Genomic DNA, 6,000 nt, shown 5'->3' with positions numbered 1-6,000 from the left:
GATAACATACAAGAGCATGGCACGAACTGGTCACACAAGGTCGCAAGGACACAACCTGTTTAGACGTGATCACATACAAGGACATGATCCCATCACGCATAGCAAGAAGGACCTTACCTGATTAGACGTGACCACATGAAAGCCGTATGGGAATGATATTTTTAAACATCATCAAAAAGACATGATCACAAGAACATTATGTAATCAAATGCAACCCAAAGGACATGGTGTCATGCAAGGACACGATAGGATCAGATGTGACCACATACAAGGGCATGATCTATCAGAGTTGACCATAAGGACATAATTAGATCAAACATGGACGTAATCACAATGACATTGCCTGATCTTTTCTTGTTTGGTTCATAGAAGAGGCACACATTGGCATAATTAAGGTCATATGTCGTCTTTACTACCAAATCAGCATGACCACAAGGACAAGACCTGATCACACATGACCACACAAACATGACCTGATCAAATGTGACCACATGCAAGGGCAGGATCTAATCAAGTATAAGCTGCTTTTAAGGAAATAAGAACATAAAGTAACAAAAACAAACACTTTATTTGTACTGTAATAAAATTACAAAAAATCAATCACAAAAAAATGCTTTATTTCTTGTTTATCTGTAGGTTATGTTGCAGATCCTAATACTGGTATAAAAGACAGGCAAAACCAATTTTAAACATTTTGTGTTGTAACATACTGTATATAAGGTAATATTGCAGTTGAGATAGTCACGTTCTAGTAGTGGATTCACATGTTTATTATGATTGGCAAATGAAGTGTTTGCTCACATTTTGTAGTGCAGTTGTACCACTATCAATTCATTATTGATGTGTGTGTGTCACCTTCAGGCATGTTCATTGTTCAAATAGTCAATTAAACATATGTGAATATTTGCTACAACTGTTTTAAATAACATATTTATTATACAATGAATTTCGGCTAAAGGCATATTGTAATAGAAATGTGTAACAGACTTTTTTTTATTTGTGTCACTTTGATAGAGACCATGTCAAGCATAGATTTTATCTCAGTTAACAATATGTACTTAATGTACTTCAATAAATCTAAAATTGATCATAAATTTTAATGCAATATACATGCAAACATATAGAAATCTGTAGTAGCAGTTTTCAATTTATTTTGGTTTGTGTAATACAAGCTGTATATCAACAAAAACATTATATGTCTACAATACATTATTTTATTACCTAAGCAAGTACTCTAAGTTAAAATTACAAGTGTCGTGTAAATACAGCACCTGGTTCTCAGCAGTATATTTACAATACTGGCAATACTCATATATTTATTATAATCTGCACCTTGTCTGACTAGACATATTAAAGTTACATAGTTTTCTGTTAGTATAAGCAGGAATTCATTTTTTCAAATGCTAGTTTCTTCTTTATTTACAAATATCTCTACAAGGCATACAAACTTTTACATGCAGTGATTTGATATGAGATTGGAACTAGAAATATGTGTTTATTCTTTATCTTTATTCTCTGCAGCACTGGCTAATTAAACTTGAGAGAAACCATCACATGTACAAAAATCCAAAAAAAACTTAATTCACTAACATATATATATAAAAACAAGAGGAATATTTATAGATCTTTGACTGACACATGCCCCTGAAAAAGTTGATATACCTAACACAAAATAAAGTTAAAAAAGAGGCAAGTTCATGCCAAAAATAATCAGACATGAAAGTCCCATAAAGATATACATGTTATGCTGATGATGGATACCAAGTCTCATTTGAAGTAATGGAAACTGCTGGAGAAGTTAAGATCACATTTAGTTCAATTAATAAGTTCCAAAAAGGGTGCATAACTCTGGATAACATGCATAATGTCCATTTCATGTTGACCATGTATACCACACTTCATTTGAAATGGACTGAAAGTGTACACAGATACTGAGGTATTTTTATGGCTAAGTAAAACAAAAATATATTGCTTAAACAATAATAAATGGGTATTGAAGTTCCATTGTATGTTCATTTCAAGTTGATGAAGTATACCAAATGTCATTAAACTTGGTCTGAGCTGTAGAAGTAGTTGATCCCACAAGGTACAGATGTAGTTGAAATATGGCTAAATCCAAAAAAAGTGACAAAAAGAAAATTAAAAAAAACTTGACAGAAAGTTCTGAGACTACGGTGTACAAGTCCGCTCCTTGTTGGTAAAATACACCAAGTTGTCATTTGAAGTAAGCGAAAACTGTTGAGAACATAAGCAAGGCTGACAGATGTGTGGACGCATTGGTTGAGAGGGCTAAGATGCTTTCCTACAGAGGTGAAGGCCCCTGGTTCGTATCCTGGCTACTCCCACTGCGGTGTGTCCTTGGGCAAGGCACTTCATCGCGATTGCCTCAGTTGACTCAGCTGTAAATGGGTAGGTATAAATGGTTTTAACTGTTCTTAAAATGGGGTCGCTCAAAAGCTCTACAGAGCTTATGTTAACTGTTTCACAAAGCGACGGTAAATAAAATTTACCTTTACCTTTGACAGGCTGATGCATTAAAACTAGGGACATAAAACAGTAAAAAAATTGTAACAATTACAGCACTGACTGCAAGAGCTAACAAGAGCTGTCCGTAAGACAGCGCGCTCCACTATTCGGGGATTTGACAGTAAAATGAATACATGTCTCAATAAGAGACCTCTACTTCAAAAGGAAGACACACCAAGGGGCATAATTCTGTCAGAACACAAAGTAGAGTTATTGAGATTGTTACAACACATGCAGATGATGATGGTAAAGATATATTTTGAGTTTCAAGTCATTATCTTATATAGTACCAAAGTTATGTCCAGAAAACGAAGTTTGTTAAAAAATTTAAGTATAAAAGGGGCATAATTTGGTCAAAAATACAAATCAGAGTTATGGGGATTGTTACCACACATGCAGACGTCTTAATCTTATACTGCATTAAAGTAATATCCAGAAAGTGAAGATTGCAAAAAAAGTTTAAGTACAAAAGGGACATTATTCTGTCAAAAATATAATTAGAGTTATGGGGTTTGTAACCACATTATTATGCAGATGAATATGAAGAAATATTTTTAATTTCAAGTAATTATCATTTAAAGTACCAGAGATATGTCTATAAACGAAGCTTTCGAAAAAATTTAACATGAAAATAATTCCAAGTATAACAACTTTGTGACCTTGACCTTGGGTATAATGGGCCCAGACCCTGCACATACTTTGTTTGTATGCTGGACAATGTTTATGTGAACTTACAGTAAGACATAAGCAATCGTAACAAAGATATGACAGAAAAACAAAGGTTGCCGAAAAACTTTAACCTTAAAAATAACCTAAGTATAACACCTTGGTGACCTTGACCTTTGGTATAATGGGCTCAGTCCCAATATATATTTTGTTTGTATACTGGACAATGTTTATGTGAAGTTACAGTAAGATATAAGCAATATTAACAAAGATATGACAGAAAAACAAAGGTTGCTGAAAAACTTTAACCTTAAAAATAACCTAAGTATAACAGCTTGGTGACCTTGACTTTGGGTATAATGGGCTCAGCCCCTACATATACATTGTTTGTATACTGGACAATGTTTATGTGAAGTTACAGTAGGATATAAGCAATATTAACAAAGATATGACTGAAAAACAAAGGTTGCCAAAAAACTTTAACCAAGAAGGGTAACGCCGACGCCGGGGCGAGTAGAATAGCCTAAAAAATTATATATCAAAAGCTGTAAATATTTAGTAACACTGTACCTAATTGAAATATTTCTTTTTCTTTCAATATTCATTTAATCTCATCAGATCCAAACATTTTTGCATGGTTCAGAGCCTGATGTTTTCAAGTCACAATTCTGACATTTTTTTGAATGGAAATACATGTATCAAGTATTATTCTGTATACATACTTATAACAGGGGGTGACTTATTTTTGAACATTCAGCATACTGTTTCATAATGTAGCTAACATTTGTACATGTTAGGAAAATCTTTAACTCAAATTTTACAATATTTTGCAAGTTACATTGATACAGTTTTGACTTGCTCATTTTTATAATTTCTTGTTTAAAAGTATAAATAAGGCTGAATCTATCTTATTCATTTTACATAACATAAACAGTTATACTACTGACTGTGTTACAAATATACTTGGCACTACTTGACTAAAGTGAGCACCAAAATGTGTCTGTTGTGCTCTACGAGGTAACAATGGTATATGTTTTTTCAGCTTTTCGAGCTGAAACTTCTGTTTTTCTACAAGCCACTGTGCTAACTCTGACATTCCTAGATGAGCTGCTCTTTCAGCTGGTGTATATGCACTTGTTTCCTTGGTCCCATCATTGTGCTGTTTCTCATACTGAAAACAAAACACACAAGACAACTAGAAGATGCTTTTGTAGAAAAGCACACATATCCCCAAAAGCATAGTAGTAATAGGCAAGAGGTCAATCAAGGACAGGAGCGAAAATTGAAGAGAAACTGGACTGAAATGCAATAGGGATCATCTATTCAGCATGTCCAATCATCCTATGAAGTTTCAACATTCTGGGTCAAGTGGTTCTAAAGTTATTGATCAGAAACATTTTTCTATGTTCAGGCCCCTGTGACCTTGTCCTTTGATGGAGTGACCCCAAAATCAACAGAATTCATCTGCTCTGCATGTCTAGTCATCCTATGAAGTTTCAACATTCTGGGCCCAGTAGTTCTCAAGTTACTGAATGGAGACGGTTTTCCATGTTCAGGCCCCTGTGACCTTGACTTTTCACGGAATGACCACAAAAACAATAGCGGTTGTCTCGTAACTTCATAAGCACTACCACCCTATGAAGTTTGAAGGTTCTAGGTCAAATGGTTCTCCAGTTATTGATCGGAAATGGTGATGGACAGTCAGGGCAAAAACAATACGTCTCCCTACAGAGATGTATTATCCAACAAGACAATACTCTTTCATTCCAAGTATACAGGTTATACATATTACAGTTTTTCATCTATGTATTATTTTCCTGTTCAAGCTTAGCCTCTTTCCGAAATCTTTCTATAGAAATTATATTTCCAGGCAAATAGTTAAAATCAACTGAGCAGAACATCCCAGCAACCTTACTAATCTTTGTACAAAGCAGAAAACCCAGGATTAGTAAAACAAAAGGTCTCTTGAAAGCAGGAGATATATTAACTTGTACAAAAGATGACTAAAAATAAGAAATATCTTACCGTTTCTCTTCTACTTAAATCTGCTCCAAGATTTGCAAGCAGTTTTGCTATATCTTGCTTCCCATAATCAACAGCAAGGAATATTAAATCTCTGTACGTGGACATGAGAGGTGACAGCTGAAATATTCAGAGAATGAATAAAAGTCTATACTTTATTAGTTCAGTACTTGATCATAACAAACTGGCATAAAAATATAAGGTTCTTTCATTGATTGTAGGTGCAGATAGGAATATCCTGCTCCCTCCACTCATGTTAGGAGGTCTCCCCCTTGAATATTTTTAAATATAGGTATAAAATGGTGGCCTCTGCTGCATTTTTTGTCTAAATTTTGAGGTACAAGAAGGGATACTCCCAACATTTTAGTGGAGTTTTAGGGGTGAGTCCCCCTGGGAAAATTTTGAAAATATAGGTATAAAATGGTGGCATCTGGTGCATTTTTTGTTCTAAATTTTGAGGTATGGGAGGGGGTATACCCATCATTTATGGGGGTTCAGGGGGGTCTCTCACTGGAAATTTTTTCTTTGGGTCTGAATTTTGAGAAAATATTATTCCTTTGCCAAAATAGTTGAGTGCAACTTTGATGAGTATAGGTCACTTCTCAGACAACTTGGGGGCACGGGCCCTGGATCCGTGCCTGAATCTATCAAGCAGTTCATGTGAAGAAGTTGTTTAAGTGTATGATGTATGATTTTTAGCTATACTGGACCTTAAAATTGCAAAGTGCCCCTATTTGAACAAAACTGGGAGAGGACCTTATAAAAATACAACACAGCAAGTTTGAT

General features: G+C 34.7%; 1 pseudogene; it reads right to left on the bottom strand.

The window, feature by feature from the left end:
- Window positions 1-549: 549 nt before the first annotated feature.
- The window catches only part of LOC128550544 (putative ankyrin repeat protein RF_0381), a 91,855-nt pseudogene continuing 86,404 nt past the window's right edge, over window positions 550-6,000 (bottom strand).

Source organism: Mercenaria mercenaria, chromosome 18 (genome assembly GCF_021730395.1).
Source record: "Mercenaria mercenaria strain notata chromosome 18, MADL_Memer_1, whole genome shotgun sequence".
NCBI lineage: Eukaryota > Metazoa > Mollusca > Bivalvia > Venerida > Veneridae > Mercenaria > Mercenaria mercenaria.
The sequence above is the reverse complement of the archived record's forward strand: the minus strand, read 5'-3'. Positions and strand labels throughout refer to the sequence as shown.